At 33.7% G+C, this 24375-nt stretch overlaps 1 non-coding gene across 1 annotated transcript; it reads left to right on the forward strand.

Moving 5' to 3' along the window:
* Positions 1 to 4952: 4952 nt before the first annotated feature.
* Positions 4953 to 5059, forward strand: LOC128280315 (small nucleolar RNA R71). The gene has a single exon (XR_008270495.1). It is a non-coding gene; the product is annotated as a small nucleolar RNA R71 (small nucleolar RNA).
* Positions 5060 to 24375: the final 19316 nt, after the last annotated feature.

The raw sequence follows: 24375 nt of genomic DNA on the forward strand, positions 1-24375 counted from the left end.
CTCCAATAATTTGCATAAGGGTTTAGCAATTTTGGGGAAGTCCTTTATAAATCTTCAATAGAAACCGGCATGGCCCAAAAAGCTCCTAACACCCTTTACAGATGTTAGAGGTGGGACTTTCTCAATAACATCTACCTTTGCTTTATCTACCTCGATCCCATGTCTTGTTATTCGATGTCCTAGAAAAATATCTTCTCATACCATGAAATGACACTTTTCCCAGTTAAGTATGAGGTTTGTTTCTTCCCACCGCCTTAGTACCTTAGCTAGATTGGCTATGTAAGCATCATACGTGTCTCCAAACATTGAAAAATCATCCATAAACACTTCCAAATACTTCTCAACCATGTTAGTAAAAATAGACATCATACATCTTTAAAATGAGCAGGTGCATTACATAAACCAAATGGCATGTGTCTAAATGCAAATGTACCATACGGGCACGTGAATGTTGTTTTGTGTTGATCTTTCGTTGCCACTGTAATCTAATTATATCCTGAGCATCCATTGAGAAAATAGTAATAGTTCACCTCGCGAGTCTATCTAGCATTTGATCCAAGATCAACAAAGGAAAGTGATCTTTCCTAGTCACCTTCTTCAACTTTCGATAATCGATGCAAATATTCCATCTCGTAATCGTTCTAGTTGGTATCAACTCATTGTTTTCATTCTCTATGACCATGATACCTCTTTTCTTTTGCACACACTGGACTGGACTTACCCACGAACCATCTAAGATAGGATAAATTATACTCGCATCTAACTACTTAATTATTTCTTTCTTTACCACGTCCTTCATGATGAGGTTTAGTCTTCGTTGTCCATCAATCGTCCCTTTCTCGTCGTATTCCAAGATGATCTTGTGCATGCATACAGATGGACTAATGCCATGAATATCGGCTATGGTCCATCCGATATCCTTCTTGAATTGTTTAACACTAGTATGAGTTTCTATTCTTGTTCTTTGGTCAATTCTACTGAAACAATCAGAGGCAAAGTAGAAGCGTTACCTAAATAAACATATTTTAAATGTAAAGGAAGTAGCTTGAATTCTAATTTAAGTGGCTCCTCAATTGATGCTTTTGGCTGGGTATAATCCCTACTTTCTAACTCCAAAGACTCAAAGCGGATTACGGATTAAATCTCCTTTGATTAGCTTCTAGCAAAGCTAAGTATTCTTCCTCCTCTTCATCACTTGGAGGGTCTAACATCAAAATTTTCTCCAATGGGTCCTCAATAAATTTTAGTTAAATTTCCATGACTAATTCCTCTAACTCGAATACTACAAAACAATCATCAATTGTGTTAGGAAATCGCATAGACTTAAAAACATTAAACGTTACCTGATCATCCTAAACACGTATAGTAAGCTTGCCCTTCTGCACATTAGTAAGGGTCCTTCCAATTGCTAGGAAAAGCCTTCCTAGGATGATTGGCACCTTTTTATCTATTTCAAAGTCTAGAATAACAAAGTCAGCAGGGAAAATAAATTTATCTACACATACCAATAGATCCTCGATTTTTCCTTTTAAATGTGTTAAAGATCGATATGCTAATTGAAGTGTAACCGTAGTAGGTCTAACTTCACCTATCCCCAACTTTCTGAATATGGATATGGGAATCAAGTTGATGCTTGCACCCAAATTGTATAGTGCCTTCCATAATACGTTGCTCCAATGTTGTAAGGTATGGTAAAACATCCAAGATCCTTCAACTTTAAGGGTAATTTGTCTTGAAGATATGCACTGCATTCTTTCGTCAGGGCTACTGTAACATCCCTAACTCACGTTCGTCCTCAGCGGGGTTACGAGGTATTACTGAAGAAAAACATAGTATTCGTACATTCACATAATTCCATAGATCTTATTCGTAAAATAAAATATTAAATTATTAATCACACTGTATGCACGGATTATAATCCCCAAGTTCAAACAAATTCAAATCAAATATTAAACCTTTGACTTCATAAGTATTTACAAGTATTATTTAACCAAATAATACATTTCACATAGCTTACTATTCCAAATCATGTGTAGCATTAGAATTAGAAAATAAATAAATAAATAAATAAATCAGACTGGACAATTCATTTAACTACCAAACATAACATATAATAACTAAGCCAATTTCGCATGGCTTAAATACACTTCTCATTCAAAATGGATTCAAAAGATAGAATAGCTTATACATGCCATAAGTTTAAGCTTAAGCTTTCAAGGGTACCAAATTATAAACGATAGTGTAACGAGCTTTACTGACGATCCCCGAGCACGTAACGATTACCAAAACCTATAAATCAAAAACAATTATCCAAACACAGTATAAGCTAATTTAGCTTAGTAAGTTACAAGCAATTAAACTCTAAAATTAAACTTGATCTCTCAAATACCATTTAAGTAGTTCATACTACTAGATCGTATAATCACTAGCTTACCATATTATAAGGCACTTATAAAAAAATACTATGATTCAACTAAAATCAATATATAATTACTCCACCATAAAGAATTTCCTTAATTCCAATTACAAGGCTGAATATAGTATGGCATTCCATCATTATGTAATATAAAAGAAAAATATATATGCATAATACATTTCATCTCATTTTGCAATTTAACATATATATTCCAAACACAAACACCATCTTATTCGAAATTCAAAATGATTTTAGCACAAAGCTATTCACACATTTATCATTCCATGCTCTTGACTAGCCAAGTCTCCATTGACATTTCATATAATATTCAATATGATATTTGATGCATTTCCACGTATCGTTTTATTTTCATTTAAATTATACAATAGCATTTCATCTATTCCCCAATTAATCTTATATATTTGATTTCAAATATAATCACCACATAGGTTCAAGACTTACCAAGCTCAATTTCAAATATAAACATAACGTCTATTCCTCATGAACTCAAAGTATTTACTCATTCCACTGTCCATGATTTACTCGATAAAGTCGCACACTTAATGTTAATAGTTATTTGAAAATATATAGTAAGTCCGCACACTTAGTGCTTAATAATCAAACTCGCACACTTAGTGCTATACAATTAAACTTGCACACTTAGTGCCAATCTCATAATCGTAAATATTTATACCCGCACACTTAGTGCCGAAAATCAACAACTCAATACATCTCACTTCTTTTTACATTCGATAATTTCATCACTACATGCATATATATATATATATATCATTCCATTCGGCATAATTACATAGGTATTATGATTATTTAAATCGATACAAAATATATGCTTAATAACTTACCTCGGATATCGATTTGACGCTTAAATTCAACTACTCAACGATTTTTTATTTTCCACGATCCACGTCTGATCTTTTTGGTTCTTGATCTAATTGAACATGCAAGGATCGAAAATATCAAAGCTGAAACTTTCTTTTCTATTGAACATGCAAGATCGAAAATATCAAAGCTGAAACTTTCTTTTCTTTCTCTTAGTTTCGGCCAAAGAATCCCCGAAAGATGAATACTTTCCTCTCTTCTTAAACATAATATATTAACATATATTAAAGTATACCATAATGCCATAAAATATAATAAACAATTCAAGTCATTAATCCATGCATATTGGTCGGCTACTTTCATCTTTTATAATATATTAACATATATTAAGTATACCATAATGCCATAAAACATAATAAATAATTCAAGTCATTAATCCATGCATATTGGTCGGCTACTTTCATCTTTTATTAAATATAATATATTAACATATATTAAAGTATACCATAATGCCATAAAACATAATAAATAATTCAAGTCATTAATCCATGCATATTGGTCGGCCGTTAATTCCTATTTATGGCCAAACTGCAACCTTAATATTCCATAATATAAAAACAATCATAATTTACCCTTATACATTAACTCTTAAATTTTCCATTTTTTGCGATTAAACCCCTTTTTCATCAATCGACCTCCAAACACTAAAATTTTTAAATGAAACTTTCACAAAAGCAACTTCACACATTTTAAACTTAGAAAATAATATCTAAATATTATTCTAACTCGAATTCGTGGTCCCGAAACTACCGTTCCAATTAGGGTCCAAATTGGGCTGTTACAGCTACCGTCTCAAATTTTCTAAGACTTCCTTTCTTAGACAGGATATCCTTCATGAATTTAACCTAGTTTGGCACCTGCTCAAGTGCTTCTACCAACGAAATGTTGATATGAAGTTGCTTGAGTATATCTAAGAACTTCTTGAGCTGGACTTTTTACTTCTGCTTCTAAAGCCTTTGAGGGACTGGTTGATTCATCTTTTGCAGCAATTCTGCATCTAATGAAATTTTTAGTTTATCAGAATTGACCGGTTCAAAAATTACCTTATCGGGTTTTGCATATTCTAGTTCTGGTGAAGCTGGAATTTCAACACTTGGTTGAACTTTCACTGAATCTTAAGCATCAGTTGGCTCCTTTTCAACTTCGACACTTTTTCATATTCTAATTAAGGTGGTTTTGCCAAGATAGGTTATAGAAATTGGATTGTAGTCCTTGCCTTCCTCGGTTTTGGTTCTAGTTACCCATGTATTACACAGATTCTAGGTTTGATGGACATTCTTCGAAAAAATGCCCTTCCCCACAATAAACATAAGCTATATTTTCAAATTGATTCAGTGGATGAACTGTAAAATTATTAAACCCATTAGTGGTAAAATTTTTAAGCATTGATGAAATTGAGGATACCTAAGATGCAAGTGAAGTGAGAACGTCAGCTTCATGTACTCCAATGACTCGTCTTCTTGACACTGCTTAATTGGTTGTCCATTGATAATTATTGATGGAAATCCTCTCAATGATTTCAAAAGCCTCATTATAAGACTTAAAAAGGAGAGAACCATTAGCAGAAGCGTCCACTACCATCGTCCTGTGAGCATTGAAACCATTATAAAATGTCTCATGTCGAATGCAATATGGGATTCCATGATAAGGGCACTTCCATAATAATTCTTTGTACCCTTCCTATGCCTCATACAAGGACACGTCATCCATTTGTTGGAAAGTAGTGATCTCGTTCCTCAACTTAGCATTCTTGCTAGGCAAGAAATACTTCATGAGGAATCTTTCTGCTAACTCTTGCCATGTGGTAATGGTATGTGGTGGCAGTGAGTTCAAGTAGGCTCAACCTCTATCCCTCAGTGAATATGGCAACAACTTTAATCGTAGTGCATCTTCAGGTACCTTGGCTAACTTGAAAGAATCGCTCAGCTCCATAAACAGTCTTAAGTGAAGGTAAGGATCTTTGGTAGGCATTCCATTGAATTGGCCCACTGTCTGAAGCATCTGGAACATGACTGGCTTCAGCTCGAGTTGTTGTACCTTGATTTTGGGTCTTCTGATTCTCGAATTAAGATCATGAAACACTGGCACGACATATTTTCTTAGATATCTATCCCTATTATCAGCAATAAGGATAGGATTTTGAGCAGGGTTTGCTTTGTTTCCTTGATTTGGATTTTAGAATTTCATCTCTTCGGTCCTTTTTTGACTTGCTTGTCTTCTTCATTGTTGAAAAGTTGTTTCAATTTTAAGGTCTAGGGGGAGTAAATCGATAATTCAATAAATACTCATAAACACCTGAAACAACACAGCAAAAAGTTAACCAAGTTAAAATTGAACAGAAAAATAAACTAAAATGTAAAATTAACAAATTAAAAAATAATGACTTTTAAAACAGTCTCCAGCAACGACGTCAAAAACTTGGAACAATGGAAATGTGTAAATGTATACAATCGCAACAAGTAATAAAGTGACAAGTAAATGTCGAGTTATCATACCCACAGGGATTGTATAAGAAAATATTTATGAAATGCAATTAAATACACTTTGGCGATTAAAAATATTTAGATTTTGAGGAAGTGATTAAGAACTAAAATTGAAGTGATTAAGAACTAAAATTTAACTAAGTAAAATAAAATCAAATAAAAATAAAAGTTCCAATGCACGATTTCAAAAGATGATTTTAATCAAGATGACATAATTGTGTTAGATTAATCACATTTCTTAACTTAATATTATTAAAACAATTTTCATGTTGTTAAGAAATAATTCACGGCAACTTGGTACTTTGTTAACTATAGCACATACAGACTTACAAAATTAACTAATTTCTTGAACAGATTACTATGTCAATTCAAAAAATTAATCAATTTTAATATGCAAGTAAAAGATTAAGTGAGGTAACAATATATACCTCCATTGAAACAATTTAATCACAATAATCTTGCAAGTTATGCAAGGCTAATGTACCATTTAATACCATCGCTAATTTAACCCTCAGCTACCTTAGAAGATTAAACAAGCACTGATTAAGTATCGTTGATTAACTATCGTGTCAATTAATTAAAATTTCAATACGATTAATAATTAATTCATTAGTTACCTTACAATAGTAATGCAAGAATAACTTAATAATGGCTTTACTTAATCAAACAATTTACCAAGACCTATTAATACAAACATAATTTTAATAACTTAAGTGGAGAAATGCAATCAACCTAACACGAATTAAATTTAAGTCATGTTAATTAAATTTAAAATAAAAACATAAAAAATATTCATAGACATGTTCATAACAATAACAATAAAAGTTAAAGGATAGGAAACTAGAATCAAATCCTGTGTTTCTCCGAAGTCTGACTAGTTTGCTCCGCTCCTCCTTCTTCACTCATTCTTGTTGAACCAAGGCTTCTACAAGCACTTGAATGATGCTACCAATGGTGGTTCAAGGTCTCTTTTCCAAGATGGAAATCGGCAAGGGAATGGAAGGGAAAAATGAAAAGCAAAGGAAGGTTTGGAAGAGAGAAAATGAGAGAGAAGCGTGGAATGAAAGGTGTGAGACATGTGTTGAAATGGGTAGAAAATGGGGGTATTCATGGGTGGGATTTTTTTCTAAAAATAGGAAAAAATTAGCAGCCATAAACCCCCTTGGCAAGCCACACATGTGGCAAGGTTGAATGTTTGAAACTTGCTAAATTTAGTTAGGGGCAATTCTACAAAAGCTTGATAACTGGAGGGGTTTTAATGTAATTTCACAGAAAATTCAAGGGCTGATTTTCAAGTCAAAGAATAATCTAATTCAAGCTGATTGGATCAGCATGTTGGACGGTTTTGGGTAGCCCATGTGCTCGGTTGGATCAGTCTTTCGGTTTAGCACAATTGGACCTATTTTCAAAATTTAATTAATAATACTTATTTAATCCAAAATAAATTGGATTAAAATTAAAATTAATTATATTATGTATTAATAATCATCAATTGGACCATCTTAGGCTGAGAAATTAATTCGTCTCGATGCTTCAAAAATCGCTTCCCAGTTTTGCGCTTCTAATAGTGTCTGTCGAGCCAATTTTCACCCTTTGTGCAAATCTGTTGAAATTAAATCAAAATTTATGAAAATTTATTATAGAATTAATAAAATTCAATATTTTCATAATTTAAGTAAAATTTAATTATTTTATAATTATATTATGTTTTTCAATAAGAATTACACCGAAACTACATGAATTTGAGTTAAAAAGGGCATGAAAAAATATATTTAACAGCCTACTTTTTTTCAAACTAGAATAGTAGTTTTGGAACCACAAATTTGAAGTCAAAATATTTATTTTATTATTATTTTAATTTTTAAACATGGCATAATGATTGTGTGAAAATTTCGTTAAAAAATTTTATCGTTTAAATGGTCTATTTGATAAAAAGGGCTAAATCGCGTAAATTGTAAAAGTGTTGTTCTATTAGCTAAAGTTTTTAATAGCTACAGAATCTTAAAGTAAAGGTACTTAAGTATTAATTAACCCAATATGGAGTTATTGGAAGTTAGTGGCTTGGTATTTATGTGATTATTAAAGTTATTAAGGGTTAATTTAAGTTAAATTAAAATAAAACAAAATCAATTTATCGTCATCTTTTCGCCATATTCAACCGAAACATAGAGAGAAGGAAGCCATTTTTTTATTCAACATTTGGAAACCTTAATCTCTTCTGTTAAGGTATGATTTTTGTCCTGTTTTAAATGATTTCTACGTTTTTTAGATCATTGCAGCTAGGTCTAGCTAGCCCAGGGACTAATTTGCAAAATTTTTAAAGATTTTGAATGATTCCATTGATGAATACATGAGTATTTTGAAGTTTTATGATAGATTTTGAATAGTTGTTGTTAGTTAAACAAGTTTTGTTAAGTGATTTTTAGTGAAAATACAAAATAGGGATTAAATTGTGAAATGTGTAAAGTTAGTGGTTAAAATGTAAAATAAATGAAAAATATGGGCTGATAAGGGTATTATAGTAATTTGGCTAGCATGGGTATATTTGGAATTTCATTAAATTTTGATTTTATGAAATAAGGACTAAATTGTGAAAATTGTGAAATATTAGGGGTAAAAGTGTAATTGTCTTTTAAAGTATATTTTGGACTAAATTGAATGAATAGATGATTAAATAAGTTAATTTTGAATATATTTAGATCAATAAAAGTGGAATTCGGATCTAGATCGGGGGGAAAACTAAAGTTATCGACTAATTGACTTAGTTCGTTGTTTCCACATTTGAGGTAAGTTCGTATGTTATAATTTCATTTCAAATGTATTCTATATGATTTGATGTAGCATAAATTATGATTATATGACTTTGGACAAGTTTGGGAATGATTCGACGATGATTCAACAGTTGAAATCCCGGTTGAACCTTAAGAATAGTTTAAGATGCTAGTGACATGTCATTAGGGATGCTTTGAGTTGGCTTCGAGCCATGATATAGCACTTCGGGTGTGAGATACACTGATTTGGCTTTGAGCCAAGCATATCAGCTGATTTTGGCTTCAGGCCATGATATCGAACTTTGGAGATAGGATACCTTGATTTGGCTACGGGCCATAGTATAGGTACTTATTGTGAGAGATCCTTGAGTATCTAAATTCTATTCTGAATGGTTCAACGGGTAAATTTAAGACGAGAATGTGTATGAGATTTGAACCGGATAGTATAGGTTGTGACAGCCCTAAATTGACCCTAGTCGGAAAGTGGTCTCGGGACCACTAAACCGAGTCATAAAAATAATTAGCCGTCATAGTTGATGCTCATTATATGTACATATGCATGTGTGAAAAATTCATGTTTGAATTTTGTTAATTGTAAGTGAATTTTATCAAATAGGACTTATGTGAGAAAATTTAGAAATGTGCTAGGCAAATGTAAAGTGGCCTATTAATGCATGATATGAAAATGATGGGCTTGCATGTCAAATTTCCCTAGATTAAAGCCTAGTGGCCGGCCATGACAAAGGGGGATGGGCAAAACATGTCATAAAACATGTTGTGTAAGTGGTTTATGTTGGAATAAATAAAATAAGGTGTATGGGTAATAAAGAAATGAAAAAAAAGGAAAGAAGGTGTGTGATCCCCCCATTGCCGTGAGTTGAAGAAAAGAAAAAAAATTTGTTCATCCTTTTCATTTTCTTTTGGCCGAAAATTCTAAGGAAGAAGGAAGGAATTCTTGCTCCATGTTTGGTTTAGAAGAGGATTAGGAGGAGGTTCGGCCATACTTGTATCAAGATTAAGGTATGTTTGATGATGTGCCATGAGATTCATGCATGTTTTTAGTTGCTAGCTTGATGTTCTTATTAGCCCATGGTTCAAATCTTTGCTATGTCATGGGGGATGGTATTCGGCCAAGGTGGATTTTGTGTTGATGTCATTGCATGCTAAATGTGAAGCTTGTTAATGATGCATGTGATGGTGGATTGATAACTCTTGAATCTCCTCTTTAGCATCCTTGAGTGAGACATTAAGTTCCTTGTTCAACCATGACCAAAAATTGAAATGGTAAGGTGTTGTGATGCATTCGGCCATGGTAGGATATAGAAGAGAAATAAGGTTGTTGTTAGATGAAGTAGAGTCTAACAAATGAGCTCGTATGTGCATTGGTTGCTAGATGGAGAAGAATCGGCTAGCAAGTTGTGTGCTAAGGCGAATGTAATTTGGTATATTATGGGTAATGCATGTGTTGAATTAGTGTAAAGGAGAGGATGCTTTAATAGTGTATATATGTGTATTAGCCAAGTTTTGAACTTGAAACAAATGGTGTTTAGTCAACACAAGTGACCATACTTGTAGAATGTATTAAGTGTTGCAATCGGCCTTAACATAGATGTGTATGTTCGGCCATTGGTAGCCTATTGATGGCTTTAGCTTGACTTAGAAAATTCGGCTAAGGGGAAATATTAGCTAGTATGTTGAATTCGATTCGTGATTTCGTACATTTGTGACTCTAATGTCTAATGTATATATATGGGCTAAGTACCTGGAGCTTCTCTTTTGATGTTTGAATAAATTGTATTAAATTGTTGATGTGATTAAAAATACGTATGATCATTGTGTATTTGAGCTAAAAGGTGGCCATATGACCTATCAAACTCCTTGTCATATTCGGCCATAAGCTAGCAAAATGAGACTTTGATAAGTTAAATTTGTTTGAATTAGCTCAAGAGCTTAGGGGACCACAGTTGGATAAGGGAAAGGAAAAAGTGATCGAATAGCCGTTGAAGCCGTTCGACAACATCCGAGGTAAGTTTTCGAGTAATGGAACTTAAATTATGATTCGATTAGATTATGTCTTAAGTAAATCAAAATCATGCCCTTTGTATGTGGCTATTGAGCCGAAATTGTAAATACGATAAGTGTCTTGTGTTGAGCTTTGGTAATGAAAATGAAATATGGATGTGTCATGATTTATTGATATATGTGTGCATGGTTCTTCGAATGATGTCCGGGCTAAGTCCTGAAGGCTTTGTGCTAAGTTACTAAATCCGGACTAAGATCCGAAGGCAATTGTGCTAAGTTACTAAATCCGGACTAAGATCCGAAGGCATTTGTGCGAGTTACTAAATCCGGACTAAGATCCGAAGGCATTTGTGAGAGTTACTAAATCCGGGATGAGTCCCGAAGGCATTTGTGCGAGCTACTATAACCGGGCTATGTCCCGAAGGTATTTGAACGAGTAGCTACATCCAGTTAAACTCCGAAGGAACGTGATTCGGGAATGAATGAACTTGCTGTAAAAATTTCGGTTAATACGCTTGTGAAATCCCGACAATGAGGTATGTTTCATATGTGCTTTGAATTAGTCGAGCCCTTACAAATAAGTATTCGCCAGTTGATAAATGAGCTACCGCCTTTAGCTAAGTTGATCTTTTGTGTATGAACATAAGGGTTGGTAATGTGAAGTAAGTATGATATTGAGAATTTGTGCATATGAAATTATCCGTTTAGCTATCTGAATGCTATGCTTTTGTTGTCTGGAATCCTTGCTCAAAACTTACTAAGCATAAATTGCTTACTCCATTTCTTTGTTTCTCTGTTTTATAGATTTTGGCTCGTCACCATCGGACTCGGGATATTTGGAAGTCGAAGTCTCCCACACTATCAAAGCCCCCTTTTGGTACAATTTTGGTTGAACTTTGAAATGGCATGTATAGGGCTACCCTTTTTGTTGTTGGTCATGTACCCATGGATTTTGTGTAAATTTGGATAGCCATGCGAAAATGGCTTATATACGTTTTTAGCATAGTACTATAATTGTTTTGTATGTTGATCACTAAGAGGTATGGAAATGTATAGAAATGATTAGCCATTGGAATGGTTAATCATGATTATACTTTGTGCTATGTATGCAAAAAGGGCTAATTGAATCATGGAAACCACGAAATAGGTAAAGTTTACCTTGAAAATAGATGCTGACAGCAGCAGTGGTGTGGATTTGAAAAATCACTAAAATTTGTAGGAATGGAATTAAATGGGGAATAAATTATGTAAATGAACCTTGATGAATATACTTTCATATGGAAGAAACGAAACGGTCATATGAGTTGTATGTTAAGAGATATTTAGGTTTTCGTGAAACAGGGCCAGAACGGTTTCTGGATTCCCTGTTCCGACTTTGGAAATTCATTATAAATTAACCAGAGATAATTAGGAATCATTCCATATATGTATAGATTCCTCTCTGAGTCTAGTTTCTGTAGAAACAAACGGCATCAGTATTGAAGCCCTGTACAGGGAGATATCCAGGTCGTAATGCATGAAGGTCAGTGTAGTCGCACCCTGTAACAGGGGAGACTTTAACTAATAAACTGTACTAATTGGCCCAACCAAAAATTCTAGAAAAAAATTTTTAGATGCATATATGAGTCTAGTTTCAGGAAAAATTACGAAACTGATTTTCGAGTTTTGGAACTCAAGATATGATTTTTAAAGTGACAGTGACGCAGTTAGCCAACTGCCTAGAAAATTTTTAAAATGGACTGTGAAAATGAGTGGTTTAAGCCGTTAACCCCTCGTGTCTGACTCCGGCAGCGGTCTCGGGTACGGGGTGTTACATAGGTATATGTATAAACTATTTTAGCATTGAATCAAAGATATGAGGATGAAATTATAGTCTGTGAATGAGCATATGGAAGGTTTGTTCATTACTAAGCTTTATGTTGTTTTATTTAATTTATTCAATTATATTTTGAGATTGTATTAATTTTATTCATACGAGCTTAGTAAGCTTTATAGTTTACTTTGTTTATTTTTCCTATGTTTTATAGTGTTATTGAGCTAGCTTGGATTCAGGGATCGTTAGAGATCGCATCACACTATCTACCTATCACTTGGTACCTTTGAACTTTGGTATATTAAGTATATGGCATCTATAGGGATTTTGAGTCATTTTGGCTATGTTTTGGTTGTGATATTGGCCATTTGAATTGGCTTGTAAATGTTTATGTTTTGGTTTGTAAATATTGCCATGAGAGTTGGCTTAATTTGGTGAATTTGGTTATGAGCATATTTGTGCGTATATGATGATGTTTGAGTTCATGGATGGATATGGGAATGGCTTATATTATGAGGCTCGTGGTTATTGATATTATATATGTGAAATGGTTGATATTAGATATGAATTATATTTGTGAATTGGTGCAAAATAGATATGTTTGGCAAAGGCTAAGTTAGTAGGTTTGTATATGTGTTTTGGTATGTTTTAATTGAGTAAGATTTGGGGTTATAAGCATGTTGGTTGTTAGAATTGGAAATGGTATGAATTAGATTTGATCATGGCTAAATTGGATATTCATTTATACTATGATTTGGTGCCATTTTGGTTGTGTAGGTATATTCATATTTGGGTTGCAAAATGGCTTGGTAAATAGCCTATTTTTGTCCACACGGGCAGAGACATGGGCATGTATCTCAGCCGTGTGTGACACACAGTCAAGCACACGGCTGTGTGTCCCCAGGTGTGGTTTTCAAAATCAAGTTAGTATGCTCCACATAAGTCAGTATACCTTATAGGTTTGGCACAGCCTAGTACACGACCTGGCACATGGGCGTGTACGGCTATTTTTAGGGCACACGGGCTAGCCACACGGGTGTGTGTGTTGGTCGTGTGACCCAATTCAGAGAGTTACACAGGGTAGGACACAGGCTTGGACATGGCCATGTGTTCCCATTTCGAATGTCCACACAGCCTATGACACGGGTGCGTCTAATGGTCGTGTGAGACACACGGCCTGGCCACAAGGGCGTGTGTCCTCTATTTTGAAGAAAAAATTTCAAAGTTTCATAAGTTATCGGTTTAGTCCCAAACCACTCCCAATGCATGTTTAAGGCCTCGTAGGCTTGTATTAGGGACAATGTGATTGAGATTAATTGATGAATGGTTGAATTGAGAAAATGTTTGCAAAATAATTGTTTAAATTATTTTATAAGTTAGGTAATGCTCTGTAACCCTATTTCGATGTAGACTACGGGTGAGGGGTGTTACAGTAAATATATTTTTGTGTTTCTAGCGATCGGACTAGGTAAAGAGTCTTAATAATTAAATCCAAAAATATCTTAAAATAATAAAGAAAAAACCTTATATATTTAGTAGCATCCTCACTTTCCGATACTGTTCCCACTTCTTCATGACCATCTTTACACCTTGTTGCTCTTTCCGGAATGGTGAAATCATTACGCCTAATATTCGAAGTTGGAGCCCAATGATCGAAGATAAAATCTGGAAATTCAGGCACAAAGTCAAATGGGTTACTGTAATGCATGGTTTGTGCAAGTGTACACAGTCGCTTCAAGTAATAAATAAGTAAAAGAGTTATTGTCTCCATAGGGATTGTGTATGTAAATCAATTAATTTTAAAATTATTACTAACAATTTGGTAAGAAAACATAATATTTTTGAAGTGATTGATCATTAAATTAAATTAAATTAACTAAATGCAAAGTGATCCTAAATGCAAATTAATCTAAATGCAATGTATGCAATAGAATAAATTAGATGGATTTAGCAACAAATTCACAAACTTCAACAATCAATAACATGAATACGCTAGAATAATCATATCATTCAACTTAATTCATTTTCATCATACTTAATAATGTTCCAGAAAATATTCCATGGCAACTCAAACTTTCATGAGCTTGAAACCAATTTAAAGTCCTTTCGAAATCTTTTACTTAGAAAAACATGCATACTACCTTGATCATATTTAACTAAGGGTTTCTTAGTATTTGAAATGTCATGCTTGCAATACATGTTTGTAATGTACGTAGTAAGGACGAGGTGGATAGAGTTAGGAAAATTGGAGTAATGGAAGATTGGGCAGATTGTTATGGGATCCAAAGGAGTTAGGCAGCATCGTGAAATGGTTATCTACATGCTCTATAGGGCAACACCATGATGACAGTCTATTGACTCTATAGAGTGACACTATGACGATGGTTATCGACTGATCCTTCAGGGTGACATCATATAAATGGAATATAGGTCATTCGGGGCAACACCGTGTAAACTGTATATAGGTCCTTCAAGGCAACACATTGTAAACAATTTCTAAGTCATTTGGGGCGACACCTTGTAAACAATATACAGGTCCTACATGGTAGCATCTCGAAAGGGGTTTATTGATTATTTGGAATCAAAAGTCCATGGATGGCCATGGCATGACCTAATGATGGATAGGTACACATTAAGGCCAAGTGGAAGTCTGCCAAAATGGTAAATAGGGAAAACCCACTAGGGCATAAAAGTGGAAATTACTGTATAACTCGTGTGGTGAGTAGTATGATAGGATGATCGTGGTGCATCTATGAATGCAGGTAAACGTGATAATAAGAGAATCAGCCAAAAGGTCAAATTTATAGTAAATACAATCAACCTACATACTTGCTCCTAACCAATAACTTGTATTTCTACAAGCTCAAGCACACATTTGACAATAAAAATTAAAAAAAAATCACGTGTTACTCCCCCCACACGTTAGATAGCACATTGTCCCTAATGTGCAGCCCTAAAAAGATAGGGAAAGAAGTTCCCTGATTGATCGTGACATTCCTGTAGACTAATGGTGGGTGCTCCCTTTCCTTTTTCTTTGAAAACTTAAACTTGTCGTGCTTCTTTCATATAGGGTTTCTACATAGAAAACTTGAAGCAAAAAATAAAACAAATAAACATCTACTGTTAATCCTACTTTTAAATGAAAAAACATGAAAATTATCCCAAAATTAATACAATTCTTTTAAAAAAAATTAAAATTTCAGTCTAATCTTCATCCTCCTCCTCAAAGTCCATTTCATTACCTTCTTCTTCTTCCTCCTTGTTTTCGCTATCTTTCTATTCCTTGCTCTCTTGCTTCTCTTCTTCATGCTCAGAATGCATTGAACCAAACATATCCGATGAATAATTTGGTACTCTAATATTTATTTGTCGTGCAAAGTCATGGAAAATCGAGCCCGTTTCTTACATCCATTTTATTATCCAATCTAGCTTTATATTGTTGCTTTCACCAATCTCTTGTCAGGTTGTCAATTTTTATTTCCTTTTAGATGAAGCCAGAGTATCTGTCTTCTCTTTTTGGCATTTGTTCTAATCCTTTATCTGTTTCATACGAAGCTCCGTGTACTGTATGCAGATTGTATCTATAACAGCCCGTTTTTAGTAAAATCAGAACAGTGGGTCAAAATAATTATTTTATTATTATTTTAATGTTTACAGCATGATAGTATGATTTTTTGAAAGTTTTGTTAAGAAATTTTATCGTTTAAGCGTTTAATTTGATAAAAAGGACTAAATCGCGTAAAGTGTAAAACTTGAGTTCTAATGGTTAAAGGTGTGTAATAGCTATATAACTTTAAAGTGGAGGTCCTTATAGTCCAATAATATGATAGTGGATGATAATGGCTTGGTAATGTTGTAAATTGAATTATGTTTAAAGGTTAATTTTGGTATTTAGTAATTAAAGTTAAAATAAGTAAAATAAAACAAAATTTTCACCCATTATCATCTTTCTCAACCGAACCTACGGAAAGAGGAAGCCATTTTTTCTCCTTTAAATTTGGCTAAGACATTTTTACTCAAATAGGTATGGTTTTTGTCTCGTTTTTAATAATTTCTATATTTTTAGATCGTTGCAGCTTAATCTAGCTAGCCTAGGGACTAATTTGTAAAACTGTTAAAGTATTAGGGTTTTTCCATTGATGAATATATGTTTGTCTTGATGTTTGATGATAGAAAATGTATGCTTATTGTTAGATAAACAACATTTGTAAAGTAAATTTTGACAAAATTGTCAGTTAGGGATTTAATTGAGAAATGTTAAAATTTTGTGGTTAAATTGTGAAATAAATGAAAAATATGGGCTTCTAGGAACTTAATTGAAATTCAGCTAGCATGGGTATAGGTTGAATTGCATGAATTTGTATTTTTATGAGCTAAGGACTAAATTGTAAAAATGTTGAAATATTAGGGGTAAAAGTGTAAAGTTACCTTAATGTGTATTTTGGACTAAATTGAATAGAATGATAATTAAATAAGTTAATTTTGATTACATTTAGATCATGAAAAGTGAAATTCAGATTTAGATCAAGGGAAAAACAAGGTTTTAACTAGTTGATCCGTTTCATCATTTTCGTATTCGAGGTAAGTTCGTATGTTAATAAGCATTATTATAATTTTGTTTTAAATGCTTTAATATTGAATAAATTGTGTCTACAACATTGTGGATATAATTGACGAAGATTCGGCTTTGAGAAATCACGGTTGAACCTTAGGAATAGATTAGGATATGAATGACATGTCATTAGAGGTTATGTGATTTGGGTGCTGGTCCGTACGTCCTACCAGTGGCTGAGTTATCCGGCATGTATTCTAGATTCTCGTCAGCTTGTGTGAGCAGCACACATGTAGCTTCATCATGACCGTCAGCTTGTGTGTGAGCAGACTCGTTATTAGCTTGAAAGTGAGCATTATATGTGATATGAGATTGAGATAGCTTCGACTATGTGTTGGCACTTAGGGTGCAAGATTCTCGAGTATCCGATAGTATTCTGAATGGTTCAATAGGTATATTGAAGATATGAAATGGTGAGAAATAGATAAGTATCAGTACAGGTATGTACGGAAACTATATAAGCATTGAATCTATGGAAGTTGTTAATTCATGGTTAATTGTGTGATTTAATATATGTTAACATTGTGATTAAATGTTTTGTAGTATGTTATGTTCATATTCTTGAATGATAATTGAATGGTGAGCTTTGCTTATTATTTCATATGAGCTTACTAAGCTTTATAGCTTACATTGTTTATTTTTCCGTGTTTTATAATGAAACCAAATCTAGCTCGTATTCAGGAATCGTTGGAGACCTCATCACACTATCAAGCTATCACTTTGGTACTTTTGAATCTATGTTTTGGGGATATATGGCATGTATAGGAGCTTTGGTCATTTTGGTATATAGTTTGGAAATGAATTTAGTCATTTGGATTGGCTTGTAAATGTTTAGTGTTTGGTTTTGTATATAGCCATGAGAGTTGGCTTATTTTGGTTGATTTGGTTGTGTATATATATGAAAATGGCCTTTTTCTTGTGTTGATAATTGTTATGCAAATGATTTTCGTACATGGTTGATATTTGAGAATTGGTATGCTTACGAGTTTAGGCAAAATGATGCATAATTGGAAGTGTCCACATTGATGATTTGTGAAAGTTTCTTATAAAATTGAATGGTATATTATAGTATTTGTAACACCCCTTACCCGTATCCATCGCCGGAACAGGGTACGAGGTATTAACAAATTATAGTATATACTATTAAACAAAACCCAACAAAAATATGGCATGCAATTTGATCATTATAACATATGCCATTAACAATACAAACCAACTTCAAAGGCTTCGTACAAAATGATTAGTTTGATACTATAAGTAGTAATTTGAACCTAGACAATTATGACACGTAACAAAATAACTAAGCCTGCTATACTTGCCATATTTCAAAATGTTGAGTTCAGATACCAAGAGTATTGATAGTGCGAGCGGATCTTCTACGATCTCTGACTCCTGTGCTAGCTAGATGACACTATAAGACAAAGGAGAGAAAGGAAAGTAAGCTTATAGCTTAGTAAGTAAGTATATAAATAACAAATAAGAAATCTAATATGTTTACAACATAACTCAATTATGTCATATTTTTAATTTTATTGTTTACTCCAATTTGATCAAGCTGTCCCTCCTGCGTCATGATCACTAAATAAATCATAACTCGAGTTACGAAACTCAAAATTCAAATCCGTAAAATTTCCCTGAATCTAGACTCATAAAACTTCTTACTAATTTTTTTCTAGAATTTTTGGTTCAGCCAATTAGTACAGTTTATTAGTTAAAGTTTCCCCTGTTACACAGCTCAACTGATCTGACCTCTGTTCATTACGAATTGAATTTCTCTCAGTACACAATTAAAATAACCATGAAACCTATTTCATTTAAAACTAGACTCAATAAGGAATTTAGGCATATAAACTATATTTCTGAATTTGTTTTGTACAATTTTTAATTATTTTTCAAAGTTGAAATAGGGGATTACATAGTCATCCTGAGCAAGTCTCACACAATTGTAAATATCTCAAAATATAGAATTCCTTTACTTGTTCTGTTTCTTTTATATGAAAATAGACTCATTAAGCTTTAATTTAACATCTCATTCAACCTCTAATTAAATTCCTTCTATTTTTGGTGAATTTTCAAAATCACGTCACTGCTACTGTCCAAAACAGTTTTAATGCTAATTTCATTCTTTCACACATTCTTTATACTAACCTCATTTTAACTTACATATATATATACCACAAATCATTTTCACCACATTTCATACATCACAAGTGTAGGTCCATGACTACAATGTCACTACAAAACCATCCCGTTGAACAATTCGGATTAATCCTCGATACTTGATGGTTTCAGCACACAGCCCCACCATTATATTTCATTTAATTCGGCTCTCTTGTACACATGGTGAACACTTAGTACCACTCATGCGACCTAGCCGATTTGTCTCATAGCTCTCTTGTCTCTGTGGTGTCCTTCACTTGGAATCACGCATGCGACCTAGCTACATTTATCTCTCACGTAGCTCTCTTGTCTACATGGGATACATCCCGTATCACACATGTGACCTAGCTACTATATAGTATCTCGTAGCCTTCTTGTACACATGATGTGCACTCGGCACCATACATGTCACCTAGCTACGCTCCCTCTATTTTATTCGATTTTTCCGAATGTTCAACCGGGATCTCTCTCTCTATTACTTATTTCCATTCTTTCAATAGTCGATTTATACTTCAACATCAGCTAATATATATATAATAGGCTGAAATATAAAAATGTAAATGAAATTAATGTATTATTTACATACAAACTTACCTCGGTGCAAAATATGAGAATTTTGCAATTTAGTCCAAAACTTTCTCCTTTCCCCGTTCGAGGTCGATTCCACGCCTTTCTTGATCTATAACAACATATTTAGCTTATTTAGCACTCAAACTATTTATTTTAATCCAAAAATCACATTATACAAAAATTACATTTTTGCCCCCTAACTTTTACAAAATTTTGATTTTGCCCCAAGGCTCGGAAATTTAATTTCAGCCCTTATTCTTATGTTTAATGACCTACTGATCATTTTTCTCTTCTATGGCAACATCAAATTCTCACTCTAACACATAGTTATGAACAATAGGTATTTTTTATCGATTATGTCGTTTTGCTCGTTTTCGTTAAAAATCGCTTAGAAAAGATCGTTCCCCTAACTTCAAACATTCATATTCTACCATCAAACAACAAAATACATGCCTATCATTCATGGGTAAATTTTTAAACATAAACCCTAACTCGAACTAATGGTAGAAATAAGTAAACCGAGCTATGAAGATTTCAAAAATGTGAAGAACATTAAAAACGGGGCTTGAATTCACATACTATGAAGCTTGAAAGTTGAAGAAACCCTAGCTATGGAGGAGAGAAATTTTCGGCAGCAACTAATGAAGATGATAACCAATTTTGTGTTATTTTTCCCATTTTATTTCATTTAATATACAAATGACCAAAATGCCCTTACTACTAAACTTTCAAAAAAATTCCCTCCATGTCCAACTTTTGTCCATAACTTAAGAATGGGTCAAATTTCTATTTAAGACCTCCTAGTTAATATCCCAAAGCAGTTTCATACTAAAATCTTCTAAAACACGAGTTTTACAAATTATTCGATTTAGTCCCTAATCTCAACTTAAGCGCGAAATGCATAGAATTTCATCACGAAATTTTCATGAAATCATGAAATCATATCATAAACCCCAAAATAATTATAAAATAATTATTTCTATCTCGGATTTGTGGTCACGAAACCACTATCCCGATTAGGCCCTAATTCGGGTTGTCACAGTATTTGTGTGCCTTGTATATGTTGGTATTGAAATGGCATGAATTAAGCTTATTTGAGATTGGATGAATGCCTATTTATGTCATATTTGGTGCCATTTGGTTTGGTGTAGGTGTATGAAATTTGGGTGAACAAAATGGCTTGGTAAATAGACTATTTTTGTCTACACGGCCAGAGACACGGGCGTGTATCTCAGATGTGTGTGACACACGGTCCGGTTACACAGCCGTGTGTCCCTTGGTATTGAATTAGAAATCAAGTTAGTATGCTCCACATGACCTAACACACGGGCGTATGACTTGGCCATGTGGCATAAGTCAGTATTCCCTACAGGTTTGGCACGGCCTAGCACACAGCCTGGCACACGGGCGTGTGTGGCTATTTCGAACGGCACATGGGCTGGTCACACGGACGTGTGGTTGGTCGTGTGACCCAAGTGAGGGAGTTACACAGGGTAGGACACGAGTTGGGACATGGCCATGTTATCCCATTTCGAATGTCTACACGGCCTGTGACACGAGCGTGTCTTTGGTTGTGTGGCTCACACGGCCAGGCCACACAGGCGTTTGTCCCCTGTATTTTGCAAAATTTTCTAAGTGTTCCAAAATTTTTTCTAAGTTGTTGGTTTAGTCCTGAACCACTCCTAATGCATGTTTTTGGCCTCGTAGGCTCATATTAGGGACAATGTGAATGATGTTGAATGATGATCACATGAAATTTAAAAATGTATGTGAAATGTATTGTTTAATTGTATAATATGTCGGTAATGCTATGTAATCCTATTCTTGAGTTGAATACGGGTGAGGGGTGTTCCAATATCTCCTATAATACATTTGGAGGGCTTCATAGATTGCTTGATACTCGTAATTGGTACATCATCTCTTTTGCACAATGTTGTTACTAATTGGGGAAAGAAAACCCCAACTTCTTGGTCGCTAATGCACTGTTTCATGTTATGGTATATCCATGTCCCGATGCATACTTATTTTCTCTGCAAAACTGCTTGAAAAGTATTGATATTAGAGACCTTTACAGTCGGAGTGCTTCGGGTGCATAAAAATTGGATGCACATTTTGGCCACTCGGAACATAATTGCCTGAGTAAAAGACATTTCTATTCACCCCTATCCTCTATTAGGTAATTTATAATGTTATCCATATTTATGTCTCTAGAATATTTTAAATCAATTTCTTCTACAAAATCATTTTCATAATATGAAGCATTATAAAAATCACAAATAACTTGAGGGGTGACTCGTACCTCCTTCCCCCGTACTGAAATTATTTCCCATGTGGCACATTTTGGTCTCCTAGAATCTCGGTCCTTTAAAGATGCATGAAATTCTTAAACTATTGGGACCATAGCAGAGTTTTTGGGGATAGCGTAAAGATGTTCCCATCTATGATATCGAGCCAAAAGCCAAATCTCTTGTCATAAAACCATTGACGGTTCAAACCCTCATTCTTAAATAAATGTTTTTCCTTAAAGTTCTAAGAAAAATTTTTCGACGTTCGAGTTTGGAAAATTAGATGGGATTGTACTTGTTGATAGTTTGGGTTCATTAGTTCTCCTAGATTTTTTTGGAGGCCTATTTGATATTTTTAAATCTAGAATAGCTAACAAACTTCAAACAATAATCAATGAAATAGTAAAACAAGATAGGAACCCTTAACCTCAGTTTCGTTTACTTCTAATTCTTTGTGGAGATTGTGTTGATGTAACTCTTTTATGTTTCACTTTTGTTCTAGCACCACTTGGACTACCAAAAGTGTAATAGCCTGATTTTGGGGCCTAGTTGGAATAGTGGTTTTGGGACCACAAATCTGACACGGAAAAATTTATTTTATTATATTTTTATGGTCTACAATTTTATGGAATTGTTCTGTGAAAATTTCGTTCGAAAATTTTGACGTTTGGGCACTCAATTTAGTCAAAAGGGCTAAATTGTAAAAAGTGCAAAACTTGAGTTCTAGAAGTTAAAGGTGTCCATTTTTTATGAAACTTTAAATTGGAGGTCCTTAAATGGTAATTAGACCATTGGTTAATTTTTTGGACAAAAATGGAGATGAAATAAGTGAAATAGAATATTTTTAAGTTAGGGGTATTTTGGTCATTTAGTAATTAAATGATTAAATAAACAAAATAAAAGCCAAATTTTGCTCATCTTCAACCCCTTGGCCGAAATTTTTAGGACCACCAAGGCTAGGGTTTTTTTCAAGCTTTCCAAGCTCCATAGTAAGTCCTTTCTAGCCCCGTTTTTAATGATTTTTACGTTTTTGAAATCCTCGTAACAAGATCTACCTATTTCTACCACTAATTTGAAGGAGTTTAAATTTTTACCCATGTTGAATTTGTGTATTTTGATGTTTGATGGTAGAAATTGCATGTTAGTTGCTTGTTAAACGACTTTTGCTAAGTGATTTTCGATGAAAATGCCTAAAAGGACTAATTTGTAAAAGTTATAAAAATATGTAGTAAAAGTGTGTTTTAATGGAAATTGTGGGCTATTATAGTTATGAAAATGATTCGTCTAGGCTTTTATGTTAAAGAAATTGAATAAATTTCATTTTTTGAGCTTAGGGGCAAAAATGTAAATATGTGAAACTTTAGGGGCAAAAACGTAATTTTGCCATAATATGATTTTATTGGTCACATTGAATAATGTGACTAATAAGTGGGCTAAATTTGATATTATAGATAAAGAAAAACGAAGTTCGAGTCTAGATAGGGGGAAAAACAAATATTGGACAAACATGTCCTTTTCGTCTTTGTCGCATTCGAGGTAAGTTCGTATGTTTAATAAGCATTAAATTACATATATTTATTAATGGTTAATTGTTATATTTGTGATAAATGCTATATTATGAAATGAAATGTGAATATTATTGAGTACAGTACTACGGAAATAACCGATAGAGATTTGGTACAGTGAAAAATCCTGGTTGAACCTTAGGAATAGTTTAGGATACAAGTGACATGTCACTAGGATACCATGTGTTATGTGATCTATGTGAATCCTGGTACTAGTCATGTACGTCCTACCAGTGGCTGGGTAGTCCGGCATGTGTTGCAGATACCTGGTAACTTGTGTGAGTAGCCCGTGTAGTTACGTCTTGACTGATAGCTTGTGTGAGCAAGCCTGTGATTAGCTCGTGTGTGATCCCTATGTGTTATGAGATATGAGGTAGCATTGACTACATATGTGGCACTTATGTGCAAGACTTTCCGTGTATTCGATAATATTCCAAGTGTTCAACGGGTAATCCGAAGAGTATGTCAAAGATGACAAAGTATGTGACTATGTTACGAATTTATACAGGTATGTACATAAGCTTATATGAATTGATTTCATGATATTCTGAGTTCATGATAATTTCGGTTGGTAGTTGTGTAATTGGCTTTCGAGCCAAAATTAAGTTATGACAAAGTATGTTTTATTCGCACAATATGTGAATTATCGGATATGAGAAACATAGAAAAGATTGGCATAAATGCCCATATTAAAATTATTATAGAAGTATGAGGAGATATAAGTTTTAAACATTGAAAGATGTTAAAATATATGCTTGAAAGATGAATACTAATGAGT

The sequence above is a fragment of the Gossypium arboreum genome, chromosome 8, assembly GCF_025698485.1.
Source record: "Gossypium arboreum isolate Shixiya-1 chromosome 8, ASM2569848v2, whole genome shotgun sequence".
In the NCBI taxonomy this organism is placed as follows: Eukaryota; Viridiplantae; Streptophyta; class Magnoliopsida; order Malvales; family Malvaceae; genus Gossypium; species Gossypium arboreum.